At 37.2% G+C, this 13,729-nt stretch overlaps 1 protein-coding gene and 1 long non-coding RNA gene across 2 annotated transcripts in view; one reads left to right on the top strand and one right to left on the bottom strand.

Annotated features, from left to right (window-relative positions):
- Positions 1–13,729, bottom strand: part of LOC135363888 (uncharacterized) — a 302,097-nt gene that overhangs the window by 160,104 nt on the left and 128,264 nt on the right. The gene's annotated exons all lie outside the window — the stretch shown is intronic.
- AGTR1 (angiotensin II receptor type 1) overlaps positions 13,394–13,729 on the top strand; it is a 47,658-nt gene continuing 47,322 nt past the window's right edge. The window contains exon 1 of the mRNA XM_045903612.3: positions 13,394–13,615. The gene's annotated coding sequence lies outside the window, so the exon portion shown is untranslated. The remainder of the gene's footprint in view (positions 13,616–13,729) is intronic.

Raw genomic sequence — 13,729 nt, 5'->3', positions numbered from 1 at the left:
AGTACTTAATTATACTAATCAGTAGTTGATATCTCTTTTTATATTGGGATGCGTGTTTTCATTTTTAGCAACACTTTCTACTTAAACTTAAAATAAAATGTGACAACTATTCAGGAAATTTGAATAGGCATTGTGTTTGAAGAAACACAATTTCTATTTAATAGAAATTTAAAATCCAGTTATCAGGCAGAGTCCCAGTAAGAAAGAGAATTTATCCTAGAAGGATCATTGAAGACTTTCAAAATCCTTAGTGAAGTGTGGATAGGGATAAGGAAATAAATAAAGTACAATATTGTACTTAGAGACAAGCAATAGTGGGAAACCATTACGACCCCTAGAACTAAAGGGATGAAGAGAGGAAATGGTGGTCCTGGAACCAAGTGAAAATTGGAGCCATAAAGAATGAGCTTCCCAGAATGAACTAGACACTTGGAGGGTGACATACTGCCAGAGACTCCATACCAAAGCAGGGAGGGAGCTGAGAAGAAATATACCAGCCTCCCGCCCCTCAGACCTCTTGCCTGTGCCTCCTCTTAACCAAATCCAACAAGATGCCAGAACGAGAAGCCAAACCCAATCTCCCATTGACCAATTTTAACCAGAGGCCAACCAGCAAGAAGACCAGATGATGTCTTCAGTAGTAGTCAATCTCCCCAGGAAAAGAGCAGGCTAGAGGACACAGAATGGATTTGTGTGGTATAGAGGTGCAAATGGAGATTAATCATCACACCAGAATAGCTAAGTGCACTTTACTTTTTTTAAGATTTTATTTATTTGAGAGAGAGAGATGATGGTGCAAGTGGGGTAGGGGATGGGGGACAAAGGGGAAGGGAAAGGGACAAGCAGGCTCCATGCTGAGCGCAGAGCCTGACTGGGGGCTCCATCTCAAGGCCTGGAGATTATAACCTGAGCCAAAACCAAGAGTCAGAAGTTCAACCTACTGAGCCACCCAGGAGCCCCAGCTAAGTACCCGTTAGATTTAAAATAGGAATTGGAAACATTAACAGGGTCCTTTTTGGAGTTCACCAAGTGACAACAGCATGAAGAGAAAAAGCATTCAAATGTATTCCCTAAGAGAGTGGTTATTACAAAGCTATCACAAAATGGCAAATCTAAAACCAATGCTCCTACCACCTGGGCTTTTTCTCTGCAAAAAACTATGATCCTGTCTTCTGGAGTGAAGAACGGAAATATGAAGTCACATTTCTAAAATAATTTGTCCTTGAAAATTTTATTTTAACAGGCCCTGTGAGCCAGGTACTCCATTCCAGGTATGTACCCTTGAGAAATGTATATATGAGTGGAACCATATACAGGGATGTTCATTCCAACAATACTCATATTAGCCAAATGTCAACAGAAATAGCATGTGGTAGGCATATTCATACATTTAAATACTCTATCATAATAAAAATGAACATACAAACACTATACATAGCAACATGGAAAATTGGGACCAACCTGATGTAGAGCAAAAGTAGCAAAATGGAGACAAATACATTAAACAGTATAGTTCTATCTATATGAAGTTTAAAATCTATATTGTTTAAAGATACATTCATATGTGGAAAAAGTATAAAGAAAAACAAGGAAATGTTTACCATACAGGTCAGCATGCTGGTGACCTCTAAGGGGAATGTGATAGAAAAGAGACACACTGGGGGCTTCTGACATTCTGGCAATGTTCTATTTTTTTTTTTTTCTTGCACAGTGTATTAGTTAGCTAGAGATGCCTTAACGAAATATCACAGACCGGGTGGCTTAAATAGTAGACATTTATTTTCTCATAATTCTGGAGGCTGGAAGTCCAAGATCAAGGTGCTATCAGTATTCATTAAGGCCTCTCTACCTGGCTTTTACAGGGCTGCCTTCTCACTGTGTCCTCACATGGCCTTTCCTCTGTGTACTCACGGAGGGGAGAGAGCTATCTTGTGTCTTCCCACCTTCTTGTAAGGACAACAGTCCTACTGGATCAAGGTCCCACCCTTATGACCTCACTTAACTTTTATTATTGGCTCTATCTCCAAATACTGTCACTGGGGTAAGGTGAATTTTGGAAGGACAAAATTCAATGCAGAACAGATGGTCCTTACATGGATGTTTGCTTTATAATTAGTCACTGTTTATTTTATGTATTCTTCTATATGTGTGTAACATTTCACAACAACAAAAAAATTTTTTTAAATTATTACCTGAGTTCCTTTTACTTGAATATTTTGAGTTTTACAATGAAGAGGTTTCTTGATAATTAGACAAATAATTTCTTTCCAGGAAATTTTATGCTTTGAAATAATTTCCTTTGGTTCCTAATCCTTAGTTATAGCACTCACCAGATATAATAAATTAGAAGTAAAAATCTAAAACATTTTGTTTCTGCAACGTCTTTGGGAAAGGCATCATAAGTGTATCTATTGATGAAGACTATTTGTCCCAGAACACATGTACCAAGCATCTGTTTTTAGGAGATAGAGCATAGAAAATATAACTGCATTGTTTGATCTCAGAAGGGAAGAATTATAGTATGGACACATCATAAATAATAATTAAAATAATACCAGTGTGCCAAAAAATATATAAAATTTGATTCTGGTGACTTTGGACTGGGATTTATCAAAGTAAGGGCCAAGCTTACTGATGAGAGAGTGATGTCCCCAGGGACAGAGAAGTAGAGAGAAAGCAACTCTAAGGCAGGAGGAAAAAGGCCTTCTGAAATTAAATGTAACTTAAAAGAGTCCTAATTAGAGTGGTGAAATAATTTATTCAAAGAATAATCTAGCCTTAATATGACATATTTCATTTCTATTCCTTGAAATTTAGACAAGTTCCATTTCACCTTGACATTATTTTCCTTTCATATGCAAGCATTTATCAGAGGTAATAAGAAATACTGAAATAATAATTTAGGGGGCTTGAGTATCAACCTTTTCTGCTAATTTTCTTTAACTTTTTTATATTTTTATTTTTTATTAAGTTTTTTAATTCCAGTGTAGTTAACATACAGTGTACTATTAGTTTCAGGTGTACAGTATAGTGATTCAACACTTCCATACAATACCCAGTGCTCATCACAAGTGCACTCCTTAATCCCCATCACCTTTTATCCCCATCCCACCCCCCACACCTCCCCTCTGGTAACCATCAGTTTGTTCTCTATAGTTAAGAGAGAACTCTCTCTCTCCCTCTCTCTCTCTTTTATCCTTTGCTCTATGTTTTGTTTCTTAAATTCCACATAGGAGTGAAATCAAATGACATTTGTCTTTCTCTGACTGACTTATATGGCTTAGCATTTAGTCTCTAGCTCCATCCTTGCCATTGCAAATGGCAAAATTTCATTCCTTTTTATGGCTGGATAATATTCCATTTTATATATACATCACATCTTCTTTATCCATTCATCTATCAATGGACTTTTGGGCTGCTTCCATAATTTGGCTACTGTAAATAATGTTGCAATAAACATAGGGGTGCATGTATCCCTTTGAATTCGTGTTTTTGTATTTGGGGGGTAAATACCCAGTAGTGTGATAGAACGATCACAGGGTCGTCCTATTTTTAACTTTTTGAATAAACTCCAAACTATTTTCCACAGTGGCTGTACCAGTTTGCATTCCTACCAATAGTGCAAGATGATTCCTTTTTCTCCACATCTTCAACACTTGTTTCTTGTGTTTTTCATTTTAGCCATTCTGCCAGGTGTGAGGTAATATGGCATTTTAGTTTTGATTTGTGGAAATTTCCATGATGATCAGTGATGTTGAGTATCTTTTCATGTGTCTCTTGGCCATCTGGATGTCTTCTTTGGAGAAATGTCTGTTCATGTCTTCTGCCCATTTTTAATTAGATTATTTGCTTTTTGGGTGTTGAGCTTTATTCCTTTTTTATATATTTTGTATAGTAACCTTTTATCATATATGTAATTTGCAAATATCTTCTCCCATTCAGTAGGCTGCCTAGTTTTGTTGATTCTTTCTTTTGCTGTGCAGAAGCTTTTTATTTTGATGTAGTCCCAACTTTTATCATATTTTTACTAATACAAAACTCCTTTTCCTAACATATTTTTCTCGTGACCTGAAATGTTTCTACATCAATTATGTTTTTATACTTGCTCATTTTTTTCTTTTTTTTCTTTTAAATGACTTTCCCTGGAAACCAAATCCTAAAATGAAAAAACACACCATAAAAATACTCTCTAGATATCACCTTTCCCTAAGGTATCACCTTAATTCTGTCTTTTCCTTCCCTGACAAACTTGATAAGAAAGTCTATGCTTATTCTGTCAACCTAGTTATCCCCCAACCTGTGACAATGGGGTTTTGCTCTCCATTCTACTGAAACCACTTTTGCTGGGTCATCAACTACATCCTATTTGCAAGATTCAGTGATTTTGGGGGGGCTCACATGTATGCATCTGATGCTTAACACCCTCTTTTACTTTAAACCAAGGTTTAGCAAACTGCACCCTCCTCCCTGCTTTTATAGAGCCCATGAGCCTAGAATAGTTTTCACAATTTAAAATGGTTTAAAAAAAAAACAAAAGAATAATATTTTGACATATGAAAAATATATGAAATTTGAATGTCAGTGTCCATAAATAAACTTTTATTGGAACACAGACACAACTACTTGCTTGTGTATGGCTGCTTTCTCACCTCAAAGGCAGAGTTGTAAGGTTGTCTCAAAAGCCTAAAATATTTACTATCTGGCCCTTTGCAGAGAAAGTTTGCCAATGCCTACTTAAAATTCACTCCAGCCAAGTTTTCAGGATGCCTGGAAAAGCTCCTACTTCTCTGATAAGATCTCCCAGAGCTGTTGTGAAGATTAAACTAGACAACATATGCAAAGTAACTAAGACAGCATCTGTCTCACAGTTTGTGTTCAAAACAATGTTAGCTCTCTTGTCGGCTGACTCTTCCCGCTCTATCACTTAGATGTGTGTTTCCCAAGATTTCATCTTCATTTTTTTCCTCCCTTTTCTCTTCACTCTCTTTTGTAAACCTCATTTTCTCCCATAATCTCAAGCATCATTTCTACACTCATGAGTCCCAAAACTACATATCCCAGCCCAGATCCCGCTTTACTTGGATGCCCTTTAAGAAACCAAGCTGAGCACATCCAAAATTAAATTCATCCTTTCTCTAAAATATGTTCCCTTTCAGTATTCCTGAACTCAGTTAATAGCACTGCCATCTACCCAGCCTCCCAACCCAGAAATCTCATCTTTTCCTTTGTGCCTCTCTCTCACCCTTCATATCCAACTAGTCAGTCTATGAATCCTTTCCACTGCATTTCAGAAGCTTGTCCCACTATCCATAGAGCCAGCACTTTAGTTTAAGTCCTCTTCATTCTTCTTCTGATATTTTTAATTCATCTCCTGGAATTTCTCACTCAGTGGGCCCACAATCTGGTCCCATTTGGATATATCCTTTACATTTCCACCAGAATTACTTTTTACCTTCTTACATAACAAATAAGATCATAGGACTCCTTGCTCAAGGATCCCCATGACTCTCATTACCCACAGGATAAGTCAAATACTTGAACCTGGCCTTTCAAAATCTTACCCTCACCTCATCCATTCATCCCTTCAACAAATATTTATTGAGGATGTACTATGTGCCAACTGCCATGCCAGACTATGGGTACAGAGTGAATAAGGCCACCAAGATCTTTACTTGCTGGGGGATTCCAATCCAGCAGAAGAGGTCAAGATTAAACAAAGAACCATTTCCCTTCTACCCACTGTCATAGTGTCATCTGCACATGTAGTGACCTCTGTCCAGAATACCCTATGATAACTTTCTCCAGCTTGGCTATCAGAGTTAATTCTGGCCTTCTTTGCATTCTCTGAATATATCTCTAATGTTTAAATGTAATGTTGTTATACAACCCTGCTAATTTTACCTCCCTGAATTGTGAGCATCTTATATTCAGAAGCTGTGTCTTATTGATGCCCTCATGTCTAATCCAGTAGTTATTATAGGTGCTTTGATTAATTAATAGTATCTCTTTTGTGACTAAAGGCCCAAAACTGGCTTATGTCTACACTATAAGAATAAGCAATATTTGAAAAAAATCAAATAGTAAGAAAATATTTAAAGAGACAACATATGTTGTTCATGAATAAATGATATGGATAAAATAATACTTTATCTGCATTTTTAAGCAATTATTTTAAAAATGTTTACTTTTACATTTTGTTCATTCAGGAAAGGCCAAATGATTTGCCAATATAAAGTATATTTTAGCTGTTAATGCTTAATTTTTATCCAGTAATTTTATTTCTTATTTTAGTATGTTCAAAGTATATTTTAGTATAATATAAATCTCTTTGCTAAGAAATATGTGAGAATATTATCCTCACAGTAAGATATTTGTTTTATATGAATAATATATTTACATCCTGTAGATCTTCAAGTCATAAACAATGCAGAAAATAGAGAATGATGGATGAGCTGCAGAAAGATTCAAGAAAGTAATTATAATAATAACTATTCTAATCTTTAAGATGTGCCAAAGGGGAGATCCAGGAAATTACCAAGCAGTTAACATCAATACTAGGAAAGAATAAGAACAAATAATAATAGAATTGATCAAGAAGTACTTAGGCAATAACAATTTAATGAACAACTAGCAGCATGAGTTCATGTAGAAAGACTGTGGAATATTAACCAGACAGAAAGTGTGAGTACAAGCAGAGGCAGCCAAAGGAACCTGAATGTCTATTTAAAATTATACAATAACCATTGAAAAAGTGTCTTAAAATAATCCTGTAAGGATAAATATAAAATTAACTTTTGGCTGACATACTAGAAAAGACAGGACTTCATTTAAAAAAAACTTCCTAGACAGAAGAAACCTTCAACACAAAAACGCTTCCACCACTGGATTCAAAGTGGTACATATGAGTGCTGATGGTATTACTTCAATACTCTTACTCCATCTCCCAACAATCAATTGCTCAAACTTTGCTAATAAGTGGTTTTCAAACCATCCAAATGTGGACTGTTTATACAGGCTGTCTTTGTGAAATGCCTCCAGCATGAAACTAGTGTAGATGAAATCCTGACTAGATGACAGCTCTTAGCAACACAGGGGCAGCCAGGTGAGTGCATCAAGTTTTTCTTTTCTTTTTTTTTTTTAAGATTTTATTTATTTATTTGAGAGAGAGAGCACATAAGAGGGGGGAGGGTCAGAGGGAGAAGCAGACTCCCTGCTGAGCAGGGATCCCAATGCAGGACTCGATCCCGGGACTCCAGGATCAAGACCTGAGCCGAAGGCAGTTGCTTAACCAACTGAGCCACCCAGGCGCCCAAGTTTTTCTTTTTTAAAGATAATTTGCTTATGTGTAGGGAAGTATTTTGGGGCTGCATGGTCAAGTTAAAGATTCTAAATGGGCCAGAGGAAGCTTCATTCATTAGCAATTATCCCCAACCCAGTGGAACTCAGATCAGCTATAAACATCTCCCCTATCAAAGACATGCCTTTCACTGATTAGGGAGGAGCCTTCCACTTGGACCAGGAATCCTGTAGCTCAATCAGCAGGGCGAGTGTATCCTAAGCCAGCATGGGTGTTCTCAAGATGGCCGGATGCCAAAGAAGCATCAGCCAAGTGGGCAGCCTGATATCATGACCTCTGTAGTGAGTAAAGGACAGCCAGCATGATTGTGTGAACGAACAATCTGACAGTCAACAAAGAGCCACCCAACAAAATTGAACCAAAACAAGAAATGTGGTGGAAAATATTTAGGTTGTACTATTCTAAAGACAATGGGAACTTAACTAAAATTGAGATAGCCTAATCTCCTTATCTTTCCTCAACCAGTTAAATTCAAACGCTATTTTACAAACGTCACTCATTTTGCTAGAATTTTTAATCTGAAAGTCTGTTGAATTCTTTATATGGGTCAAAATATATCCTGCTTGCCACCCTAAATACCTACCCTGTTCTTCCTAAATACTTCATTTCTCAGCACCTCCATCTTTTTAGCAATTATATAGAACTTCCTTCTTTTAAATTAAATATTTAATAAATTTATACAACTCTTATGTGTGTCAGTTCCTCTATCCAGAGTATGATGTATCTATTCAATGATTATTAATAAAAATGTTCATAGGGGCACCGAAGTGGCTCAGTCAGTTAAGCATCTGACTCTTGGTTTCGGCCCAGATCATGCTCTTAGGGTTCTCAGATCCAGCCTTGTGTTGGGCTCTGCCCTCAGCGAGGAATCTGCCTGAGATTCTCTCTCTCCCTTTCCCTCTGCCCCCCCCCCCAGCTCTCTCTCTCCCTTTCTCAAATAAATAAATCTTTAAAAAAATAATGATGTTCATAGATTTAAAACACTCACATATTACAACTCCCTTGTTAGGAATTTTATTTGTGTAGTATTTTTTCACTCTTTCTTATCATCTATCCACATTTTTATTGGTTAGTATACTAACTTGCTTTTTTTTAGAAAGTGAAATTAATTCAATACTAAAGTGATCCGGGCGCCTGGGTGGCTCAGTTGGTTAAGCGACTGCCTTCGGCTCAGGTCATGATCCTGGAGTCCCGGGATCGAGTCCTGCATCGGGCTCCCTGCTCAGCGGGGAGTCTGCTTCTCCCTCTGGCCCTCCCCTCTCTCATGCTCTCTGTATCTCATTCTCTCTCTCAAATAAATAAATAAAATCTTTAAAAAAAAAAATACTAAAGTGATCCATCTCATTTATTATATCTGACTTAATCTCTAAAGTTAAGAATAGCTTTATTCCTATTAGTTTTTCCCTCATTCCTCATGAACATTTAAATAATTTTTAAATGTTTAATCATAGTTAAAGTCAGAATAACATATTTTACTCTTTTAGATTCATCCAAGCCTCTACAAATTATATTTCACATTTGCCAGCTTACTGGATAACATTTATTGGGCTATCCTTATGCTCTGGTGAGTTACAGAACCTTACAAATATTCATTCTCTATCTTTATAAATGAAGGTAATAAGAAATAGTAGAAAGGCTGTCTAGTTAATGATATATGAAGTTTATAACTCTGTTTTTTAAGAGGTAACATCTGTAAAAAGGTATAAAATAGAAGGGGGAAAACAGTTGTTTACTCACGCTACATATTAGTTTCTGAGAGTATACTATATGGAAAATTTAAATAAATTTCCTGAGACATTGATCCTCATTATAATACATAGCATTGTAAAACTCATTTATACTTAATGAGGCTATCTATCTACATGCTCCAGTCAAGGATATTCAACAACGCTCTTTTATTGTCATAGTCATCTCTTTCTCTATATGCCTGTAAAATTATTTAAAGCAGGGATATCAATTTTGGTAAAGTACATTGAGTAAGACAGACCCCTATCTTATCAAAAAGACTTCTTAGAATAGTGGCTATATTTGAATAATTGGACAACATACATGCTTAGAATTAATGGGGTTAACTTTTTTTAAAAGCTAACATTTGTTTAAGTACTAACTATAGAACAGGCACTATTCTATTTGCTTTACATGTATTATTTCATTTAATCCTCATTCACAATGAGTGAGATACTAATAGTACTCACATTTTACTAATGATTAAACTCAACCATAAAAAGGTTAAATAACTTGCTCAAGTTCACATAACTTGTAAACAGAATATTGGAAAACCTTATTTTAAGGAAAGATCTAGATGTCCACTGGTTTGGCCAACCTTCACTGATGGCTCTTAAGAAAATGGAAAATGGACTCCAGGTCTCTAAACATCTCTTTCAAGAAAATCATGCTACTTTATATATTCAAAAACAGTCGCATAAATTCAAAGGAAAAAGTGGTAACTTCTGGCAGATGTGAGTGAGAAAATTAAAAACTGGCATGTGATCTGCGTCTTTGAGGATAACCAAGTTTTCAAATGGCAAAGGTTGGAAGGTAGTCTAGAAATACATCAATATGGGCAAAAAGATGGAAATTAAAAAACCTAAAGAGATGTGAAAGGCACATCTGAGAATCTAGGAATAGAGGTAAAAATTTCAAAAGCTGCAGAGAGAGAAATTGGAATCAAAATGAAATTTTTTCTGTAAGTTTAAACTTCATGAGGCTTAATGATATATTCTTTGAGAAAAATTTTAGAATAAGAGAAATACAGAAAATGTTGGTTTTCTTCCATTTTGAGTAACGTAAGTGGCCATTTGCATGAGTTCCAATTTACAATTGCCAGTAGCTATACAATGAATTCACTTAGAAGTACTATACATAGGATAAGAGTATACGATGTGATGTCTTACCCAATGTTCTCTGAGACAATAAACCAAAGGACATGCAGTAGCAGATTAGGGTAATGTCTGCCATAGTATCTATCTGAAAAGCACTTCTACAGTCACTAGAATGGACCTTCGTTTACATTGCAAATATTTATGTATGTTTATAACACTGTCTCCTCATATAAATGCAAAGTACTGAATTGTCATAAATATGAGAACCAGCTGCATATTCTAAATCATAGGAATGCCCTAGAGTACAGGTATAGGCACACTCATGTGGTTTAGTGTTCAAGGTTAGTGACAGCAAAATGTGTCTACACAGATGTTTCTTGCTCTCCAAACAGTTCCTGTGCTAAGCTCCCTACCTTCTAGTTCACCCTGCTATACTGATGTAATTGTTACAATAAACTTTGGGTAACATACACAAGCATAAAAATCAAATATCCTCTAAAAGTATCCATAAGTATGACCTTCAAACAACCACTGTATGCATTTTAGTGAAAGTAATCCATTTTTCTATGCATATACATGCATATATTTGAAACTGGGCTTCAAAATCCGTGTCTCTAGTCATAACTCTAAGACTCACCTTTATGTATAGGATCAATGTGGTATTATATCCAGAAAAGCCAAGTGTTTAAAACCATACTATTACTCAGCTGATTCATCACAATAATAATGATGCCATTAGTTTCTTGGGAATTTTTCTTCTCATCTGTTTGTTTCTGGTGATATAATATCCCTAAGAGCCAAGCCCACCCTTTCAAGAAGTTTCACCCCAAACAGATGACTCTCTAAGGAACTTCTGGTCCTCAAAACTATCACCATTTCTAAAACCAAGCTGGAATTTAGTACAGGCAGGATTTATAGCATTAAATCAATTTAAAAATATAAGGCTCTCCTGAACCTCATATAATAATTACAGGAACATTGGGGCGCCTGGGTGGCTCAGATAGATGGTTAAGCATCTGCCTTCGGCTCAGGTCATGATCCCAGGGTCCTGGGATCGATCCCCACATCGGGCTCCTTGCTCCTTGGGAGCCTGCTTTCCCCTCTGCCTCTCTCTCTCTCTCTCTCTCTCTCTCATGAATAAATAAATTTAAAAATTTTTTTTTAATCTTAAAAAAAAAATTACAGGAACATTTCCAAATTTCACTCAGACTCTGGCATTTGGTTGTCACATTAGTTGAAAAGACTATTCATTCTCCATTGAATTGTCTTGGTGCCTTTATCGAAAATCAATTGACCAGAATATGCTAGAATTTCTGGACTCAATTATATTCCATTGAAATGTATATCAATCATTATGCCAGTAAAACCCTGCTCAAGTTATTACAGCTTCACAGTAAATTTTAAAATCAGGAATGTGAGTCCTCCAACTTTGCTCTTCTTCTTCAGGATTGTTCTGGACATTCTGGGTCTCTCGCACTTCCATATGAATTCCAGGATCATCTTAATTTCTTCAAAAACAGCTTGTTGGGATTTTGATTGAGATTGTGTTTAATCTGTACGTTATGGGGAGATTATTGCCATTTTAACAATATTAAGTCTTCCAATCCATGAACATAGAATGTCATTCCATTTGTTTAGGTCTAATTTAATTTCTTTCAATGTTTTATGGTTTTCAGAATACCAGTTTTACACCTTTTTAGTTAAATTTATTCCTAAGTATTTTATTTTTTTGATCTATGGTAAATGCAATTTTTTTTCTCATTTCATTTCTGGACTGTTCCTTGCTGAACATGCCTATTAGCTCTAATAGTTTTTTAATTGATTCCTTAGGATTTTCTAAATGCAAGATCATGTCATTTGCACATAAAAATACTTTTACTTCCTTTCTAACCTAGATGACTTTTATCTCTTTTTCTTGCCCAATTGAGCTGGCTAGAACTTGTAGCACAATGTTGAATAGAAAGGAGGAGAGCTAACATTCTTACCTTATTCTTTTTTTTTTTTTTTTTTTTAATTTATTTGACAGAGAGAGACACAGCGAGAGAAGGAACACAAGCAGGGGGAGTGGGAGAGGGAGAAGCAGGCTTCCCGCCGAGCAGGGAGCCCGATGTGGGACTCGATCCAGGGACTCCAGGATCATGACCTGAGCCGAAGGCAGTCACTTAACGACTGAGCCACCCAGGCACCCCCATTCTTACCTTATTCTTGATCTTAGATACAAAAACATTCAGTCTTTCACCATTAAGTAAGATGTTAGTTTTTCACAGATGGACTTTACAGATTAAGTTCCTTTCTAGTCCTAGTTTGTTGAGTACTTTTATCATGAAAGGGTGTTGAGTTTTGTCAAAGCTTTTTCTGATTTATTAAGATGATCCTGTGGTTTTTGTCCTTTATTCTACTGATATGATGTATTACAACAATTGACTTTCAGGAAACTAATCTTGCATTCCTGGGATAAATCTCCCTTGATCATGGTGTATAATTGTTTTTATAGGTTACTGTATTCAATTTGTTAATATTTTGTCGAGGATTTTTACCTACATTCATAAGAGATATTTATCTGAGTTGTCTTTTCTTCTGATGTCTTATCTGGTTTTAGTATCAGGGCAATACTGGCCTGATACTAAAGGGTTGGGAAGTGATCCTCTTTTGTTTTTTGGAATAGCTTGTGAAGAAATTCTATTAATTCTTCCTTAAATATTCGGTCATATTTTGTTCTTTAACTTTTTCTATTTTTATACTTTTAAACATGCACTCTGATAGCATGTCCAATAGGAGGCCATAAATGTCCAGCCTTTCACTCTGTAAACCTGAAATTAATATATGGTATCTATGATCCACAACAGTATTGTCAAAGTTTGAGTTACAGGAAAGAGAAGTTCACTAATTCCTCCTTAAAAAGTTTTCCAAGTTTAAAAAAAAAAAATAGTTGGGAAACATTTATTTCGGGCGTGAACTGTTTCTCCTGTTCCCCCAGCTCTCTCCCATTTCGCGACCCTCCCCAATGCAGAGTTCCGAACCACGTGCGCACAGATCTGATAGGTGACACTGGGGTACGATTGTGGCATCCTCCCGCTTCCGTCAGCATCTGGAGGGGGAGGAGGTTGGGCCAAGAGGGTCTCCAGAGGCGGAGCGGAGGAGGAGAGAATGCAAAACAGTGCCTCGTCCCTGGAACCTACGGAGGAGCAACGCCCCTCGCTATAAATTCAGAGCTGCCTCACCGCGGATGATTCCAGCTCTTGTCAGCCAGGGCCCCAGGCAGTGGCGACAGGCACGGCTAGCAGCTCTGTCGTGCTAGGGCGGTGATTGATGGGGAGCAGCCCAAGCGAACCCCAGGAGTGAGGGCGCACCGCAGGGACGCGGAAGCGGCGGGAGGAAGCCCCGCACCAGCGCTGCCAGCTTGCGGTCCGACCTGGGCTCAGCGCCCTGGGCGCGGGTGAGTCGACACCGACTCCCATGCCGGGTTTGGGGGCTGCGGGGCGGGGCTGATCAGTTTCATGTCAAGGCGTCCTAACTGCGGGTGCTGTGCTGGTAGGCTCCCGGGGACGAA

The sequence above is a fragment of the Mirounga angustirostris genome, unplaced genomic scaffold (genome assembly GCF_029215605.1).
Source record: "Mirounga angustirostris isolate CCGP_5_RB_7025 unplaced genomic scaffold, mMirAng1.0.hap1 SCAF_1, whole genome shotgun sequence".
NCBI classification, from domain to species: domain Eukaryota; kingdom Metazoa; phylum Chordata; class Mammalia; order Carnivora; family Phocidae; genus Mirounga; species Mirounga angustirostris.
This window is presented reverse-complemented; position numbering and strand designations above follow the sequence as displayed.